The sequence below is a fragment of the Parasteatoda tepidariorum genome, chromosome 5, assembly GCF_043381705.1.
Source record: "Parasteatoda tepidariorum isolate YZ-2023 chromosome 5, CAS_Ptep_4.0, whole genome shotgun sequence".
Classification (NCBI taxonomy): domain Eukaryota; kingdom Metazoa; phylum Arthropoda; class Arachnida; order Araneae; family Theridiidae; genus Parasteatoda; species Parasteatoda tepidariorum.
The window spans coordinates 76,192,674-76,214,599 of NC_092208.1; the positions used below are offsets into that span (position 1 = coordinate 76,192,674).

General features: G+C 29.5%; 1 long non-coding RNA gene across 1 annotated transcript; it reads right to left on the minus strand.

Moving 5' to 3' along the window:
- Nucleotides 1–11,682: 11,682 nt before the first annotated feature.
- Nucleotides 11,683–20,947, minus strand: LOC122271650 (uncharacterized). Its single transcript, XR_006226534.2, has 2 exons — nt 20,790–20,947; nt 11,683–11,941 (listed from the first exon to the last, which is right to left on the minus strand). It is a non-coding gene; the product is annotated as an uncharacterized lncRNA (long non-coding RNA).
- Nucleotides 20,948–21,926: the final 979 nt, after the last annotated feature.

The window sequence follows — 21,926 nt, forward strand, 5'->3', positions numbered from 1 at the left end:
GTTAGATGAAACTTCAATTAAAATAGTATTTTATTTTATAAGGTATTGTAAAATTTCAATGTTAATAAATATTGTATTATTTTGTTATTTTTATATTCTTATATTTTCAACACTCTTATGAATCAAAAACAATCGAACACAATTTATAAACATAAATATAGTATTTAAAAATCCGAATTGAATTCATATAGTGTTTTTCAAAACTTCTATCTCTGCAGGTATGCTATCGCAGTTCTAATTGAAATTGCATAATGCTTCTATATTATCTTATGCACATGAAGCTCTTTAAATAGTAAAATCAAAAGAAAGACTAATTGATATTTCAACATTCTATAACCCAATTACATCATAATTTAAATATTGCTAAGTCACATCAGTAATTTTTTCCAACTTACGCTGTTAGAAATTTCTCGGTAAAAATGATTAAATAGCAGTTGATTTAATTGATATTTAACCATTTTCAACCAAAACAGTTAAATAATCATATAAAATATAATATTCAAACTGCTAAGTGTCAGAAAAAAAGTTTATTGATTATATTTACCAAATAGGGTTCAGCAACCAGAATTCTATCCGTACCATCTAGGCCTACCTTATGAAAAGCAATTTTGTTTCGTGCAGCTGGAAATGTATTGTAACTAAGAGGACTAATCGTTCAATATAGGTTGAAAATTCTAAACTTTTTCTGCTCACGCGCAATATAGAAGCAAATTTAAATTATCATATTACGCGCAATTTTTAACGAATTTTTTTTCAATTTTTAAAACAATAATTTTAGCATTACTTTTTTACTGCTCCAAAAATTTTATTTATTTTTATTGAATATTTTTAAAATTATAGTAAAAAGAAAAACGTAAGACAAAAGAATTAGTTTTTTTTTAAATTTCCATATTTCCATTAATATTTCATACAGGTTTATGAAATTTTTTGCAGTTATTGCAAATAACAACTAAAATAATTGATATAAGTTAGAAGCTTATTGCTTGATTTTGTCGCATAGGGTGTTCAAAAATACATTTTTCTTTCATTAGTTATGCTTTTTTTTCATACGCTTTATTACTTATTGCTAAGTATGAAAAATTGCATGGAATAATTGCCTCTAAATTTACGTGATAATCCTGCAAGTATTTCTTGAGAAATTTAAAAAAATTTAAAAGCTGAATGTGTCTCTTCCATTATTGTAGGGCAGTGTATATTCCATGGAAACCTCACGAAACTATGCTCACTGAAACTATGCCTAAGACGAATGGCTTGTGCGATGAATTATGTCCATTACGAACTGTCGTTGGGACGAATTGTTCATACTACGAATTATCGCACAGCAAACTGTGCGTGACAAATCGACGCAGAACCGTATTTTAGATCAGTTACAGATGTTTTGTTGAATATATAGCCTAAGACATAATGAAGAGATTTCAGTGTCAGGTGAACGTACAAATTTTGCCAGATTAGAAAGCGTTTATCTAAGGCCGAAAAAATATGATTAGTTGAAACGATGAAAAAATGAAGAAACTGATTAGGAAGGAAAGTATGTTAAAAGTGTGAAACTTTCTTATTGAAAGGATGCAGATATAAATTTCGACATATGAATTTTAGTAACTAGATTTAACTTAAATCTTGAACTATGAGCTAAGTGTGCTTTTCGTTTCCGGTTTCTGTAATATCGGTGACAAGAGTACGCCATTTATTTGGATTTGGAAGTAGTTTGTAATGTGCAAAGGTGCATAGAAAAAAATACATAACCAAATTTTTAGAATTTTATAGACATGTTTCATATACCTTTATTAAGTTGAATAAGATTATAAGACATTATAAGTGGCATTATAAATGACCATGAGTTACGCAGAATTTTTATTAAATATATTTTTCATATTTTTTTCTCCATTACTTCGTATTCAATCCGAGCGAACTTAAAGTANTATATTCATATATATATATATATATATATATAAAAATTAACTTTCACGTTCCGTCGCACTAACCATTGTCGTGATAGCGTAATTTTCAAGAAGACCACAAAAAATTCACGTTCCACGTAGTGAAGGATGCCTCCTACTACTGTAAGAATATTTGCATTCGATTGTAGTACCGAACGAAATTATACAATTCAAGAATGCAACTTATGGTATGTTTCGATTTTATAACTTAAAGAGAAAGATAATTTTCCTTTTATCAAAATCCTTCGTTTTTTTTGGTCACGAATTATAAAACGTTAGTCAGAATCACTGCAAACAGTTGAATAAAAATTACATCATTTGCGTAATCGAAATCCGCTTTAAAAGCTTTGAAATATAATTTAAGCTTTCAAAAATAAAGTCCTTGTTGGAGAAAAAAAAGTAAACATAAACCACGCGATGTCTTACACCACTTTGCTAGCCTTATCAATCATATTATCTGTTGGATGCTCGGTAAGATATAGTTTTCTTTAAAATTATGGAATTACTTTTAATATATATTACGTTACATTTGTAAGTACTCGTTATTCGAAAAATTTTAAATATCTAGATTATGGAGCATTTTGGAAGTTCTCAATCCTGCAAAACATATCACCTTATAACTAACTTCTTATTAAGGACTCAGAATGCTAATTTAATTACTAAATTTAACGTGATTTAAATTGAGAATACAAATTTACCAAGACGGTTAACCAAACTAAATAAGTCAATTAAGGGGTTATTACTATGGCAAATGTAATGCAATGGTTTTCCTGAGCTTGTTATTTCCAATTTTCTGCTAAAATGTTGGAATTAGTGTAAGCTTAATCTATTAGAGCAGTGTTTCCCAAAGTGTGGTACGCGTACCCCCAGGGGTACGGAAACAGTTTAGCGAGGGTACGCATTCTTATTCGAAATATCTTGCAACAAACGAAAATTTCAAAAAAAAATTTAGAAACAAAGCTAGCCATGAAAATTTACGATTACGTATTTTTTTATTGGCTATTTTTTGCAGAGTTAACATTTAATAATACGTGGTGTCAACAGCCAGTTGTGATTTTTAACTTTTGTGCAATTTTTTTATAGTAGAAAATGCACTCATTTTTTTATGAGTGTTACACAGCGTTACGACAAATTTAGAAAGGGTACACAAAAGTCACAAGTTTGGGAAACACTGTATTAGAGAGTTGACGAGCCTATGACAAGCTACTAGAGGATATACAACTGGTATTTTCATGGCATACAGAAAGTTCAAATTAAATTAATTTAAATCATTTACGTTGAATAAAAATAACCGTAGCATAATTAATAGTAGAAAAATCAATATAGTTACATATTTCAAAAGTATTCTCTCGTTTCTATTAACGATAATTTTAAAAAAATAAATGCATGGTGTGGAATAAAATGCACAAATGCATCAGGAGCTTAAAACTTCTTTTAATTACTTATGATCAGAAATGGAAGAGTTATAAAAATCATGCCTTTAACTCTACAAAAGATAATGTTTAAAATAAAAATCCAAAATTGTGGGTAAAATGCATAACACATGAGAAAAATAAGCCATTTTTTTCATTACGAATGATCACTAATGGAGGAATTAAAATAAGCATGATTCCAAAATTACATAATATGATATTTAAAATTAAAAAAAAAATCACGTGATGCAAAATGGAATGAATAAGGCATCAAAAGCATGAGACACTCTATTAATTACGTATGACCAGTATTGGAAAAATTAAAATTTGCCCAATTTACATTTCATGAAAAATAACTACCTTAATTTATCAGATATGATCAGTAATAAAAGAACTAAAATAAGCATGATTTCAAATCTGCAAATGCATAATGAAGAATGGAATGAATCAGAAGCAAGAGAAATTGCATTTATTAGATATGATCAGTAATGAAAGAATTAAAATAAGCATGATTTCAAATCTGTAAATTCATAATGAAGAATGGAATGAAGCATGAGACATTTTATTTATTAGATATGATCAGTAATGAAAGAATTAAAATAAGCATGATTTCAAATCTGTAAATGCATAATGAAGAATAGAATGAATCAGAAGCATGAGACGTTTTATTTATTAGATATGATCAGTAATGAAAGAATTAAAATAAGCATGATTTCAAATCTGTAAATGCATAATGAAGAATGGAATGAAGCCTGAGACATTTTATTTATTAGATATGATCAGTAATGAAAGAATTAAAATAAGCATGATTTCGCATCTGTAAATGCATAATGAAGAATGGAATGAAGCATGAGACATTTTATTTATTAGATATGATCAGTAATGAAAGAATTAAAATAAGCATGATTTCAAATCCGTAAATGCATAATGAAGAATGGAATGAATCAGAAGCGAGAGAAATTTCATTTATTAGATATGATCAGTAATGAAAGAATTAAAATTAGCATGATTTTAAATATGAAAATGCATGATGAAGAATAGAATGAATCGATAGCGTGAAAAAATTTATTTATTAAATATGATCAGTTATGAAAGAATTAAAATAAGCACGATTTCAAATTTATTAAAAGTAATTTTTTAAATAAAAATTTCCATGACGGAAAGTGAAATGCTTAAGGAAATTGAAGCATGAGACACTGAATTTACGGTCCTTTATTACTTATGGTCATTACTGGACTTATTACAGTTTTCAAAAATTAAACAGACCATCCAGAATAACTTTTGATATAATTATAGGATCTTCACGTTCTAGGACTCAATATAAATGGTTCGTGGAGGTGATAATAAGAGTTAATTTTTTTAATAAAATTAAAAGTTGAGAAATAAAAGCTGAAACCTGATTTTGATTTTTTATATCTTTAACTTTTTAACTAATTTCGATCAAACTTGAGAGTTTGATCATTAAAGCACTTTTTGTCCTTGAAAATTAATTTATTTTTATCATAAAAAACGTTACATTACAACATGTGTATTTGTGTTAAACATGTTTATTTTTAGTTCTATGCAAAAATGTTTTTGATATGCAAAATTAATTTTCGAAACATGGCAAAAGCGAGAAAAATATATCTTAAGGGATTCGACTATTATATAGGTATCTGCCTAAAATATATATTCGCCATTTTTTACAATTCGTCAAGTGCATAATTTGTTGCAAGCACAGTTAATTGTAGCGACAATTCGTCGGTAGGACAGATTTTTGCAGTTGCTATGAAATACATCCAATTACGTAAACTTGCATTGTCTGCAAGAGCTAAGGAAAAAAAACTTTGAAGCAGGGGAATATGCTTCAAATATTTGTTACTAATTTAATTCGGTTTTTGAAAATATGTTAATCATTCATTTAAGCATTTTACTAATCCTCTTAACTACACTTTAATCATGATAATTATAATTTCGAAGAATAATTTAATAGCAAGAGTAAATAATTTCTAAAAATAAACTACTAACTTTCCATGTTATACTTCATTTGAAAGCTATTTTCTTATAATTTCAGAATGTTTTGTATAATTTTATTGATTTTAAAGCAGATTTTATAAATTTTTGCTTTTATTCAAAACCATCCAATAGAATTCAATTCAATTAAATTTATAGTGAGATTTAGTAGCAAACATTATGTATAGCATTAAATTTAAAACAAATATCAAAAAAATATCTCTGGTTTTACACATTTTTAGAATTTTCTTTTTCAAACTCTTAATATTGTCTTAGAATTTCAGAACTATATTTGTCATGCTCTAAATTATAACTTTATAATTTGATTTAAAATTTCTTTTTAATAGTACACTGAATCTTTCATGACGCTTACACTGAAAGATAAATACTAAATAAAAAATTAATTTCAAAGTTAATTAATTAACGTAATCAGAAAACAAGTAAAAAATAATTATTATTTTTACATCATTTTGGTAATTAGTAAAAATTTAATAATTGAAATACATAGGAAAAGGCAATAAGGACTTGTCAAAAAGATTCTGAATGCAATATAAAGACGGAATTTTGCAGCTTCACTCTGGACCCGCGCGAGGGTTACTGCATACTTAAGCGACAACTTGGTAAACTCATTTCTTTTTCATTTAATTACTTATTACATTTGTGTGTGTATTATTATAAAGCAATCAGGCATTACTTGATTAAAAACTTCCTTCGCTCTAAAAATATAATAACTGAAAATAACAATCGACATGTCTTCAGTGCATAAAAACAGGCGCTCTTTTTCAGGACTTGTCAGACGGGAATAAAAAGGAATTATCAAAGCTATTAGGGCAGAAATAGTCTGTTAGTAGGGCGTTATACCCATATCCAAGGAGTCGTAAGTTCTATCTCAGTCGGCCGAGGAAGTGTAGTAAAAGGTGACTGGTGCACGTTAAATCTGTAGGGTCCCAAAGTCCTCTAAGTTCCGATAACAAATCAATGCTGAATTGGGAATGATCGTTCTCTGGTTCAGGTCAAAATTACGATCTGTGGATGAATGAATAGATGTATGAATGGGTTCTCCCAATAAACGGGGTTTGATGTATATGTATGTGGGGACGGCATGAGTGGTCGTCTTAAATAAAAGACACGTTTTTAAGAAAAAACATATATATTGAAGATTAAATTTACATAAGGACGGACGATTAACAATTAACGATTAAATAACAAAAAATAATAATAAGTAAGGAACGTCTTTAAAAGTTTTGTATGATTATAACTCCTCTTTGGAGTGCATATCATCACGTCTTTTTCGGTTCGTTGTCAAACACGCTCTCTCTCCGGGAAATCCCCACTGCTTCCTCGTCGTGCACAGGGATCAGCTTACGGCTTACATTGACTGGCGGGACTTCCAGCTTAAGGATCTGAGGACTGAGATTAGGTTACAGCTTTGTGTACAGGAGCTGGCACCATATGTATCGCAGACGGCGAATTCTTGGCTATAGATGGCTCCACTGGAAAATAAGGAAAAGTGGCCTGAAAGGCATACGACAACAACACCAACAAAGTTATTTTAAATCACTTTTATTTCTTCTCATTCATTTGCATGAACTCAGGCTGAGTTCGTCTTATCTCTACTTTACACCAGTTTTTAACCAAAATTGTTACTCCATATTTTATTATATGGGAATGTTTTAGGTTTTTAAAAGGTAGACTAGAATCTTAAATACCTAGAAAATTAGCTTAAAAACTGCAAAGAAAAAAAAATAGAATATTTTTCGTTTTTAATAAATTTTTCTTATACGGTTTAATGAAAAAAGTACCCAAAATTATCTCGCTATCTTACAATTCTTCCTATATTAAAGATTTCCAGTTCTGAAGAACCCTTTAGAAGAATTTTAGTGGGCAAAAAGGAAAAAAATTCTTTCATGAGCTTCTTCCTAGAGCTCTCGCAAATGATATTCTTTAGTTCTTCTCTCTTCTGATTTTAGCCAAAATTATGACAAAATATTTTCATTATAAAAGGGTGTCTGTCCGGGGGCAAGAAAAGGAGGACGAAATTTCTGAAATTTTAAGCGTAAGTTAAAAATAACTCAGTAAACGATTACTTGTAGTGATTTATTTTCCAAATTAAAGACCAAAATTCTCCGTAATTCTGTCTCCTTGCAACAACAAATCACGTTTTAGAACTTATAACCAATCAATCCCTTCTTAAGAAGTTTTCATATCAAAAATAATCCTATTTTTTTTCAAATCAAAGTCATGTTCCAAAAAGTATCGGAAATATATTTTATTTTATAACCTTCGTAGAACAGCAGACCCAATTTTGGGTTTACGACTACTTATGTTCTGCTCCGTAGCCTTGTAATTTTGAACGCACTTCAGAAGACAAGGGAACTCCTGGATCAGGTATTGGGATAATTTTGTCTTCGTGGAGACTTTTTGATGAAACTAACACTCATTTGCTTTACATGGAGTAAAAAACAACGAAAATCTTATACATGGTTAGCCTGGCGGCAAGGGGACTTTAACCCACAATCCGTTAAACGCTAAGAATATTTTTCGCCGGTACTGTGGTCAGTGTAAGGCGATGTAGAATTTGAAACAACCAGTTATTGCTGGGATTCGAACCCGATCACCTCATCGGAAGGCAAACGCTCTTTCCCCTGAGTCACAATGGCTCAGTATCGCAAATATATATATATTAACAAAATTGCCACCTTCAAGAACCCTCAGGGGTCCCGCTCTAGAGGTAGACCACCTACTCGATGGCTCAACGACACCGAAAACGACCTCAAAGTCCTAAAACTTAAGAACTGAAGGGGAGTTGCCATGGACAGAGGGAGCTGGAGAAGGCGTGCTGTTGCAGACCTGCAAAGGCCTGTTGCGCTCCTGAAGAAGAACAAAAAGGAAAGAAAAATGGACTTGGGGTGTTTCTAGAAAATAGTGGTTAAGGAGCAGGGCTGGCGAAAGTGGCGAGCATGGCGGGTGATCGCCGACGAGACCTAGATTTGAAGGTCTCTAAATTATTGATTCCCTTCTTTTTTAAAATGGGCTGATCGTTAAGACACGGTTCCCAGCAGATCACCGAAGTCAAGCATCACTGGCTGCGGTCAGTGTGCGGTTGGGTGACCACTTGGATTAGTCTGCGTAGGGACCAAGGGTGTGCGGTATAGGTTCTCGTTAAACTGTTCTACCGTAAAGTGCTCGACTTCGCGTGCAGGTCGTCGGGCTACNTATATATATATATATATATATATATATATATATATATATATATATATATATATATATATATATATATATATATATATATATATATATATATATATATATATATATATATATATATATATATATATATATATATATATATATATATATATATATATATATATATATATATATATATATATATATATATATATATATATATATATATATATATATATATATATATATATATATATATATATATATATATATATATATATATATATATATATATATATATATATATATATATATATATATATATATATATATATATATATATATATATATATATATATATATATATATATATGTATATATAGTTGCTTGGTTCTGCAACAACGAGCCTCGTCAAATTATTCCCAAACCGTTGATTACCCGTAACTTCTTTAAAACAATTATCACAAATTTGATACTATATAAGTCTAGAAATTATTATCATTATTTAATGAAAGTCTAATTTGAATAATTATGTTTGAGTAGGGGAGGTCTGTTTAACAAGAGGCTATTTAAAACCTACTTTTCTTGACCGGACGTGTCCTTGCATCGACGAGTTGGAATGTCGGGATCCAACGCCATCTGATACATCTGAGGTAAGGTTTTATGAATTTAAAACGTTTTCTGGTGATTTTATTGTCTTGGCTTATATGTTAGTTAGATACAATATATGTAATTGATGCAAGAATGGCGTAGAAATGAAAAAAAAACAACTTTTTCTTGAAAAAGAAGAGCTTAAAAATTCTTTACACTATACTTTTTTTGAAATTACTCCCAAAATTCAAAATTAAAAGGAGAAATTGGGTAGACTTATAGATATACAGTGCGCAAAAAAAAATGGACCAACCTGAATAACTTTGGATCTAATGATCGGATCTTCACGTTCTGGAACTCAATCTTAATGGCTAAAATATGCTAAATGATAAGCGCAGACGATATTCTCAGTTACGAAATTAGTCACAAAAACGTACGTTCTTTTTTTACATGTCTTTTTTTAGACGGATTCGGATTTCTGATCCCCCAAAGTAATCTTGAAACTATGGTCTTCATAGTTTGGTCGGGACAGCGGTTCAAAGTTTGGACCCCTTATTGGTAATTTTACATTTTACATATTTCGCTATGTTACGAGAACATTTTGAGCGAATTGAAAAACTTTTGCACATATTTATAAAATTTTATTATACAACGAACATTCCATGCAAAAAATAACTTTTAGTAAATCTTTATTAGTTTTATTATTATTTTATTTATCGTGGGTCGGAAAAATTGTGAATTTTAAGGAATATAATTTTGCATAGCAAAATACAAAATCTGAGAAAAAAAGGTTGATCAGTTTAAAGAAATTGAATTTCAAAAATATTAGATGTTCAAAATTCATTTTTCCAGAAACTATTCGACCGAAGACTCAAAATTTGTATTTTGCCAAGTAAACTTATAATCTTTAAAATAATGCAAAAAATGGTATACTTTATAATTCAAAATATTTTCATTTGAATAAATAATTAATAAGTAAAATTAAATATATTAAATAAATATATAATGTATAAAATATATTAAATTAAATATAAATAAAATATATTAAATTAAGTATATAATGTATAAAATAAATATAAATATTTAATGAATGTCATTTTTGCATGGAATTATTTTTGGATAGTAAAATTTTATAATTGTGTGAAAATTTTTTTTCAATTCGCTTAAAAAGCTCTCGAGATATAATGAAATATGCTAAAAGTAAAATTGGCATTAAAGGGTTCAAACATAGGAGCTCTCTTCTGACCAACCTATTGGAACCATATTTCCCATATTGTGGCTTCTCCCTATATTTTGGGGGTCAGAAAAATGTCCATTTTTGAGGGTCCATTTTAAATAAGGCATGTTTATTCAGGGAAAGTATGTTTTTGTGACTTAAAATATGTGTCTGCCCTTATTAATAGCAAATTTGAGATCACCCTTTCGAGCCATTAAGATTGAGTCCTAGAACGTGAAGATTCGATCATTAGATCAATAATTATTCTGGGTAGTCCGTTTTTTTGCACCTTACATTGATTATTAAGTAGAGTATTTTATTATTTTTTATTCAAAACAAAACTATATTGCTCGTTCAATTCAAAATTGCTGGTTGACATTTACGCAAATAAATTTACTATATTTTAAAGTATTTTAAAGCAATAATTAAATTTCTATGGATCTCAACGCGGATCACTTACATACATATTAATAGAAGTCGGCAAGTTCCCCTGTGTTCTATTTTATTTATGTGTTATTATTTTTAAATAATTTCCAACCGTTGCGGATGTGAAAAAGAAAGAAAATGCATTTTCATTGCACTGTTGAAAATTTTTCAGTAGAAGTGGTTAAATAGTGGTTCAATTTATTTCATTGCTATTTCTCCATATTCTATAAGAACCATAATAAAGATAATATTCAATCTGAGAAAGACGTTTTTTCATTGTTTTTTTTTTCCTAATACGGTTAAACTGCAAGAATTCTATCTGCGTCAATTTGGCTTACTTCATAAACCTGTTTTTTTTCCGAGTGCATATAGTACTTGTCTATCTCATGAGCGGATGAACAGGGATTTGAATCGCAGCTGTGATCCTACAATATGTATTCGATTCATTAAATACATAAAGAGTTTCCTGTGTTCTGCACTGTCCAATCGGTGATTTTGGAATATTAGATGTCCGTCTAATTTTTTTTTATGGTTTAGCAACTATGCTACTTGTAAATGGCTGCAAAACCACAATTGTATTCAAGGTTTCTTAACCGTTCTAGTTGCAAAGGGTTTCAACACCGTAAAGGTAAAAAAAAAATTCTTAACCATAAGCTTTATTGTAAACCGGATGAACACAATGCTGTCGGTTATTTTACTGTATTTTCAGAATGGAAAATTTTAGCAGTGTAGAGTAAAAGTCTGTGAATTATGAAAACAGTGTTAATTGTGTTTTTATGTTTGACAATACTGCTTAAGGAACTATTCTATGGAGAATGGAATAACTTACTTAATTGTAGGTTATGTAAAAAATATTTAAAGTTTTCGTTGCGGTTGTGAATTGCATGACCAATGGAATAATGACGCACACAAATGATTACAAAGCAGATTTTTTTAATTAATCAATTACTGAATGATACAGTACTAATATCAAAGGATAATGATATTAATTTTCTTTGTCTCTCATTCATCTTTTGTTGCTGTATTCCGTTTTTCATTTTAAACTGATGTTCGTTTATAAGTTTCTTTTTTTATTTGTCTCTTCTCCCCCTTTTTTGTAGGTATTCTGCATGCTTCATGAGTTTTCTTTACTCTCTATTCGTAGAATACATGATTTCTCTGTGCTATTCTTTCTTCTGAAAAAGAAATGAATGTATAAATTGAAGAAACCTATCACTAAAAATTCAAAAATAAATATTTAACAAATTGTAATTTTTTAAAACTGAGAAGATTCATTTTGTGCTAACTTAAGTGACTAACTTAAGTAGCTAACTTTTGCGCTAACTTACACAAAAGTTTCAATCTTTTTGTTTTTTTAAATAAATTTTTTAATTCATTTTAATTAAAAAGAGACAAGAAATCTGCTTTTAATATTACATTTGTTTTTAAAAATTTAAAAATACCATAAAATAACAAAATTATACACTTGTAATATACATGTTATACATGTTTTTACACATGTTATTAAACGTAATTTATCATGATGATGCGAGTGTGTCTTATAATAAACATCGCATCTGCAATTGAATATGTAAATTATTATTTTAATCAATGCCGAATTTTTAAAACATTCCTTACTGAGATACTATTTGATTTTATAGTTAACAAATTTCAGATAAGTAAGTTAGCAACTTTTCAGAAAAACTATAAAAAAGTAAAGTTTTTGTCAGAATTGTATCGGGATTCACGGGACAAAACGACATGAAAAAGTTCCTAGCTTAAAATATAATATTTATAATCGATTTCATAATATTAATTACCTTTTTTATTATGTCTCTATTTTCTAATTATGCGTATTTTAACTTAAATTATTCTTTTTGTTTACTTTATTTTCAGGAACAACTTTCTCTATTTCCACTTTGTCTCCCAAAGAAGAAATATTAATACATAAATTGTAAATTAATCTGCTGTTGACTATTCTATTGTCAAGATGTTTGTTTTAAATTGCATGTAATAAATTTATAACGATGTTAGCTAGCCTTAAAGGTGGAAAATATCATCACTTCTTGCTTGCATTTTTAAGTGAAAAATATTACTTAAAGTTATTCATGTCTGGGAAAATTGCATAACTGTTGCATATTTAGATTATGTTTTTAAAAGTTGTTCATTATTGTTTGATAGAAAAAACTTAATTGTAATTTTTAAACAAAATAGCATTTGATTTTATCTAGTTATGTAAAATTTAAATTATAATAAATATTGTATAGCTCTGATAAAACGTAAATATATCGTATAAAAATCAGAATGGCGTTAATGTAATCTTATTTTTAAAATTAAAACCCTCAACCACCTAATAAAAAAATAAATAAGCCACACTGCGCTTCTAAGCTTGCCCGCATGTCTAATGATGAGGAAACAAACTTTTCACAACTCCGGAAATGGAGCAGAGGTAATTTAGAAACTAAAACTGCGAAGACTCGGTTTAATGTAACGTTTATTTATCGTTCCTCAAACCTTCTCCGCAAAGCGTAACTGCATACTGTATATTAACTAAATAATCCCAAGAAACTGCAACTTTAAGATATTACTTGATAAAAAACTGACAAAGAAATTACTTGATATTACTATTAAATATTACATGATTATTATTTTTGCTTCAAAATTATACAAATGAAAATGGTTTGTTTCTACCTTTTATTTTACAATTTTACATTAGCAACTTTACGTTTTATAGATTTTAAATCATTTCTGTTTCTTCTCATTCATGTTTGGGAAGTCTTGAAAATGGGCATCTGTTTTTGAGAGCTTGAAAGCGCTTTAAACAGATGAATGTTTTTGAGTGCTTGTTATTTCCCATTTGTGTAAACTATAATTTATTCGACGCACTTGGAAAATATGGATAGCCACTTAATGTGCGAAATAGTGTGTTCCTCATTTCCATAAATATGTTTCCGAAAATCTTTATTCCCACTCGCGGTTTTTTTTTTCGAAACATCTGGCTGACCTTGTTTTATTAAATGCCACAGGAATATCAGTTCTTTGAGTGCTGAACAACACTACAAAATCCTGTACGAAACAGATATCAACACAATAAAGCTAAAATAATTTCCTTTTTTTTAGATTTTATAATTACATTTTAGGTAGTTTTACGTTATTAGATTAACAAAACATGTTTTTAATACATTTTTTCATTAAAATTAAGATTAATTGTATTCAGAATCATTTGTCATGATGCTGTTGCTCGAGGTCATCTGATAGTCAAATTTTATCTCAATAGCGTGATTTAACACATCGGCTGATACGTTTCCGGTCTGACATACTGATGGTTCCCTAAATGCAGAATTAGTATTTTGTTTAGCAAGTCGTAACCTTCAAATAAAAGGTGTCAAAATTTTATAACGATCTGCCGATTGATATTAATGTTACAGTGATTTTAATCGAACACCAATTTACATTATTGAAACAATGGATAGAAAAAGAATTTCGTGTTCTTATTAAACATTGTTATTTAATGGGAAAAAACACCGTAGAAACTAAAGCTTGGCTCGATAAGTGTTATCCGGGTTCTTCGCCAGGAAAATCGACCATTATTGACTGGTTTGCTGATTTTAAACGTGGTCGTACAAATGTTGAAGATGCGCCTCGCTCTGGACGCCCTAATGATGTGGTTAATCCGGAAAACATAATAAAAGTTCACAAAATTGTTATAGAAAACCGCAAAGTGAAGTTGCATGACTTACCTGACACTCTGAATATATCAAAAGAGCGTGTGGGCTTTATTTTGCACGAACATTTGTTTATGAGAAGGCTGTTTTCGAAGTGGGTGTTGCGTGTGCTAACAGTTGACCAAAAACAACAACGAATTGATGATTCCGAGAGCTGTTTGACGTTGTTTCGGCGTTGTTCGAGTTGCTTCCGCGCTCACCCTATTCACCAGATTTGGCTCCTAGTGACTTCTACTTGTTTGCAGACTTGAAAAAAATGCTCTCGGGTAAGAGATTCAGCACGAATGAGGAAGTGATTGCCGAAACAAACGCCTATTTTGAGGCCAAAGATGTTTCTTTTTTTAAGAAAGGTAAAGAGATGTTAGAGAGGCGATGGAGTGATTGTATATCTCTTAAAGAAGACTATACGAGACCTCGTATTGATGAATAAATTTGAATTTTACAAAAAAAGTTGTGTTTACTTCATTAGACCGGGAACTTATCAGCCGATGTGTTAAATCGGTGCTTATCTCTTTATACTGTGGTAAAATATATTTTTTCATAGTATCTGTATTAAAGCCTTCCATTATTGATACTTTTTTAATATATATCAAATATAGCTGATACCTATATTTGTACAGTTAGTATGCGTTAAAATTGCACCAATTACCATCTTACTAGGAGTGACTAGAACTAAATTTAATTAAGCATCAATAATATTATGATAGTTTTTTTTTCAGTATTTTTCGTTTGGCCGTGCAAGGAAATTTAATTATTTTTAATTTTTTAGCATTTTATTCATTATTATATTTTATTTAAATTTTAAGCGACAAGAAATAAATAAAATACAAAAAAAAATCAAAAGTTGATACGTTTTTGGTTGGTTTTTTTTTTATTTCTCATAAATAAACAAATAAATGTTACTTTTATATTGTTTTGCTGTTTAGTTCTTAGAATATGTAGCTTATTTCTGTTTTAATTTCAGTTCGTAAGAGTAATAATAGAAGTTCGTGGGAGTAATAATAAATGTTAAAGATTATTAACAAAATAAAAGGTAAAAGTTTGATTTAAATTTTTTATTTCTAGAGAACTTTAATCATACTTGAAAATTTGCCATTAAAGCATTCCATGGTCTTGAAAGTAAAATTACTTTAATCAAAATAAAAGTTAATTTAGAGCTTGAAATTATATTTGAGTTAAAATTTTTTTTTTTAATTTTGCGAAAGAACGCTTTTGATACGCGAAAATAATTTTCAAAAAACAACGAAAACGAGAAAAGTTAATATTAAGGAATCTAATTTTCTTCCAGGTTACTGCTTAAAATATAAATTCGTTCCAGGCACATTTCGTCGTGTGCACAACTCCTCGCAATCACAGCTAGTTGTAGCGGTAATTCGTCGCGAGCTCAGTTTTTTGATGTTGTGACGAAATACACCTAATTACGGAGAAAAAACTCTTGCATTGTCTAAGAAAGAGAGAGGTAGGGAGAGAACTAATAATTATATATAAAATTGTGGCTATTCAGATATTACAAAATCATCTTAGGGGTCAAAAATACGAATCCATCGAAAAAAAAGGTATATTCATTCAGAGAAAGTATATTTTCGTGTCTGATTTCGTAACTTCAAATATTTAAATCAGGAACAATTCAACCAATTTCGCTTAAATTTTGTATTTTGCCATGTAAAATTACATTCTTTAAATGATGTAAAGATTTTTATACCTTACAATTCTTTATACCACAATTACAATTTCGACCATTTTCAAATAAAATAATTTAAAAATTATAAGTATTTATTGAAAGTTGGATTTTGCAAGGAATTTTCTAATTAATTTTATAATTGTGTGCAAAATTGTTTCAATTTACTTAAAAAGTTCTAGAGATTAAGGTGAAATAAGCAAAGAATAAAATTAACATCGAAGTGTCCAAACTGTGGAGTGCACTCCTGACGAAACTATGGGGAATGTATTTTCCAGATTGCTGATACACCTTATATTTTGGGAGACAAAAATTTGAATCCATCAAAAAAAAAAAAAAGTTTGTTTATTCAGAGAAAGAATGTATTTTTGTGCCTGATTTCGTCTGCGCTAATTAATTAGCATATTTGAGGTCATCCCTTTAAACCTTTATGATTGAGATCTAGAACGTGAGGATTTGATCATTAGATCAAAAGTTATTCAGGGTGGTCCGTTTCTTATTTTGCGCGCTGTACTTATGATTTTTTTTCGTCATACATCTACCAGTATTTTATAGACTTAACATAAAACGTAACTCCGTCAAAACCGTTATTGATTAATTAACATTATTTATTAATTTTTTTATTACAATTATTCTTTTATCAGTTTCCCATGTTTTGTATTTAAAAAATGCTAGGGATTTAAAAGCACGTCATTATTAAAGTAAATTAAAAAGTTATCAAAATATAAAGTTAAAGTTATGGAATAAAAGTTATTAAATTAAAGTTAGTAAATAAAAGTTATTAATGTTAGTAATATATGAACAAACTATCAGCTATTTAAATTAGTAACTTAGGGCAACTTTTTTTCAGTTAACAATAAATGGATTTCAATTTTATTCAAAATATCTTTGATGCATATTTTAACTTTTAATTTAATACGAGAATTCTTAAAGAGAATTTTTAAATTTTTTTTGCCGAAGGAATGCAATTAAAAATTAACTCATAATAAAAAGGATTAGCGCGAAATCAAGAACTAAACACTTTGAATAACTTTTTATTAAGTACTCGGACTTAAGTTTATTGGATTTGATAATCGAATCTTAAATTTGCTAATTAATATTAAGCATGTGATAAATTATGGAATCAGACACAAAAAAGTATTTTCTCTGAATCAACAAACATTAAATTTTGTTAGATTCGAAATTCTGTTGTTGTTGTTCATTTACGTCGCACTAGAGCTGCACAATGGGCTATTGGCGACGGCCTGGGAAGCATCCCTGAGAATGATCCGAAGACATGCCATCACAATTTTGATCCTCTGCAGAGGCGATGGCACCCCCGCTTCGGTAGCCAGACGACCTGCACGCGAAGTCGAGCACTTTACGGTAAAACAGTTTAACGAGGACCAATACCGCACACCCTCGATCCCTACGCAGGCTGATCCAAGTGGTCACCCACCAGCACACTGACTGCTGCCAGTGATGCTTGACTTCGGTGATCTGCTGGGAACCGCGTCTTAACGACCAGTCCACTGCGGGAATCGGAATTCTGACCCTCAAAATATGGATGCAAATAGCAATCCTGAAAATATTGTAGTAATAGTTTAGCCTAAAAATTGAACCCCTTAAAGTTAATTTCCCTTTTTTGCGCAGTTCACTTTAATCTCGAAAATTTTTTAAACTAATCAAAATATCTTTATAAGCAAACATAAAATTTATTATTCCCCTTAGATAAACCCATTTAAATTCCATTATATTTTATTTTATTTATTAATAATCGAAACTTTTTTGTATTTTAATGAATACGAATTTTTGAACCATTTTAAAGTACGCAATTTAAAATTACAAAATTTGAAGGAAATCGGTCGAATAGTTTCCGAGTTAACAAATTTTAAAAAGTCGTATGTTTAAAACTTAATTTCTTGAGAACTATTCCACCAATTGCGTTAAAATTTTGTATTCTGCCATTTAAAATTACGCACTTTAAAATGGATCACCTTAAAACACAAATTATCTTTGACTATTATTAGATAAAATAATAAATAATAATAATCATTATTTCACATGGAATTATATTCGTTTAAATGAATTTTGTAATTGTGTGTGAATTTTTTTTTACTCGCTAATAAAGTTCTCGAAATATAGCGAAATACGCAAAAAGTGAAATTAACACGTAGGGGTACAAACTTTCAGACGCTTTTCAACTTAAAGTATTCAGATTGCAGTTTTCCTCCTCCCCCCCTCATATTTCCAGGTTCAAAATTCTTAATCGGTCAGGGAAAAATATATGCTTATTACGAGAAATTACTTTTTTGTGTCTAATTTTATAACTTAAAATATAATAAAACTTAATTTATTAGCATTTTAAGGTTAAGTCCACGAACTATTAAGATTAAGTACGTGAAATTCCGATCATTAAGTTAGATCAGAAGTTATTTCAGTTGTTTACTTTTTATTTTGCTCGTAGTATATGACCTCTCTAGATCATGAGATATCCATTTCTTTAAAATAAAATTAAACTCAGATTACATTATAAAATATGTTAACCTTAACTTTGAAACCTTAATTTTGAAAGCACCTTACCATATTTTTACCATATTATACCTTACCAAATTAAAGTGAAAGTACCTTTCACCTTAATTTTGAAAGTAATAAGTTGTTTGCATCGGCAAGTATTAGTAATTTGAAATTAAAATACTCAATTGATAATCAATTAATTAAAGTGACTTGCACTATGATAATTAAGAATCCCATAATATTATAAAAACATTTTTAATAATCTATAAATAGGAAGGGGAACACTCTTATTAAAAATAAATTGCAACGCCTGCAAGGAATCTCCGAATTCTTATTTAAAGCCATTATTGAAAAATATGAATGTTTTTAAAATCATACTCGGTAAGGAAATTAAAAAAAAAGAAGCACACACACACCAAGTCAAGTCACACTCAGAATTGTACTAAGTTCTAAATGTTCAATGCTCAAATGTTCGCGGATGATGTTGGCTTAAGAAAATATCAAAGAGACTCATTTCATTAGCCCTCCAACTTTTCTGTAACAAGAACCACCACCAAGAACACTGTTAACAATTTCTCTGAAAATGGTTAAATAACAAATTACTTAATTATTATTTTACCACATTCAAACAAAACAGTCAAATAACCATAAATAAGATGGTATTAAAACTGTTAATTATGAGAAAAACCATTTATTAACAGCTTTCACCCAATACGGTTAAGCAACCATAATTTTATCACACCAACTAGCCTCATCTAATGAAGTCACATAATTCCTACAAGCTGGGTACTTATTATGACCGAGAGGGCTAATCTGTCAATCTCATGATCGACAGAACAGGGGTTCGAATCCCAACGTTGTCGCTATAGCCTCCATTTATTCCTCAACACAGGAAAGGTTACAAGTGTTCTGCACTCCCCAAATTGTGACTTTAGACTATTAGAATACGATACACTTATTTACACATCGATGACAGCACCATATCCGGTTAAATTTCTTTTTTACAGTTTTGAAACCCTGCTAGTCGTAAATGGTTAAAAAAACGTATAGTTTGGAATTCACGGTTTTTTAATCATACTAGTTGTAAAACGGATTCAAAATCGTTTAGATAAAAATGTTCTTTACTGTAAATTTCACAGTTTGTTGGAAGGACAGACTGGCGCCGGATTGAAAATTCTAACAGCAAAGGGCCATTTTAAAAGTTTCAGGTATAGGGGAGCAATGAGTGGTCCCCTAAGATGCCTCAGAGATGAAAATGATACTTTGATACGTCAGTGTCTTAAATCAAGTTATTACAATTGTTTACACAAAGCTTGATTTAGTTTTGTATTTGAGAACTCAGCTGTCCAACGCCATTTCTTATATATATTGACAAGGTTGGTGGTCCCTTAGGAAAAAGTATTGGTCATTTCGTGATGAAAAAAAAACAACACTAAACTTTCTTTCGTTTTCTTTGCCGTGGAATAGAAGCAAAAATAAACCAATGGCAATTTAGCTTAGACCAGCAGTTCCCAATTTTTTTGTATCTGTTTACGGATTCCTAAACGGCCGAGCTTCTTTTTTTTCTCTTTTTTTTATGGAATCTTGACTGTTTGAATCGGACTTCGTTTCTTTTTGAGGAAAGAAAAGCAGGATTAGCAGCTGTGAATGTGCTAGAAAAAAAGAAAAATAAATAATATGGAAATAATTATAGTGAAGTATGAAATTTATTAATAGCTTTATCAATATAGTTTTAAAATTAAGTTTTACATTATGCAGTTGAATTCATAGGTTTGAAGCGGCTTTCTGTCCAGTAGTTTTTGGCGCACGTGTAAGCCAAATAGAATAAAATAGGCAGAATTATAGTTCTTGAAAAATATTTCTTTTTAACTGTAAGAATAGTTATCGGGGGGAAAATAATTCTTTATTCTTGCATTTGGTTATTTTATTGTGAATTTCAACTTTCGATGAGAAATACGTTTGAATGAATGAGATGAGAAATAATTATGGAACTTTTTGTTTTAAATTTTGTCATTTCTTTTTTCATAGAATAATTTCATAAAAGTAAACGAAATGTTAAACAAATTGCTTTGGGTTATATGGTCTATTAAAGGTTGCAAAAATAATTATTGGTTAAAATATTAATAAAAAAAAAGCCAAACTTACCAAACTCTCGGGTTTGAAGGAACATCTTTCAGGGATCGCTGGTTTAGACCATGAACTTGTGTAAGAGCTTATAAAAAATAAAAGTGTGTCAAGAAGTTTTCTTCCTAGGAATAATTTCTTTCTATAAAAATGTCTCACAACAAATTGTGTACGATGAGTTTGCGCAATACCGTATTTTAGATAGGTTACGAATCTTTTATCAGATCTGTAATATCGTGTGCTTAGCATAATCTACGATATCGTGAGAATAGGAGATTGCTCTGCCAGGTGAACATGCAAACTTCGTCAGATAGAAAAGTAATTGTCAAAACCTGAAGGAAATAATATGATGAGTTAATTGAAGCGATGAAAAACAGAAAAAATAATAATTGTGCAAAAATGAATTCCTTAAGTGAGAAACTTTCCGATTGACAGGATATAGATATAAATTTCGGCTTATGAGTTATAGCAACTAGATTTAACTTTAATCTTCAATTATGAACTAGTATGATTTTCTTTTACTTCTGGTTTTTGCAACATTGGTGACAAGAGTATCAGAGAGTACTTTGTAATTTGTAACGACTTTGTACTATTTTTTTAATTGCAACCTATTGTAGGTTTCGATTTTATAACTTTAAAGGTAAGTTGCTCTTCTTTTTATCAAAACCGTTGTCATTTTTTCGTCACGAATTCTAATTTTATCACCAGAATCACTAATCACTGCGAACAGACGGTTGTTAAAAAAATATCATACATTAAAGTTTGCGTATTCGAAATATTTTTAGATTTAAAAAAAAGTTTTTGTTGGAGAAAAAAAAGTAAACATAAACCATTGGATGTCTGGTTCTACTTTGTCGGCTTTATCTTTTGTAATATCGACTGGATGCTTCTTCAGATGTTTTTGCCCTTTTAATTATAGAATTACTATTATTATTGGTTACCTTACATTTGTTATTCAAAACCTTTGAAGTTATTTAGACGTTGTAAAAATTTTAAATATCTAAATTAAGAAACGTTTTGGCAATTATTAATTTACCAAATGAACGACATTCTTCAATAACTTTTTTCAAACTGCTAATTTAGTTACTAAATTTAACGCAATTTAAATCAAGAATACAAATCTGAAAAGATGGAAAACCCAGCTAAATTCACAAATCA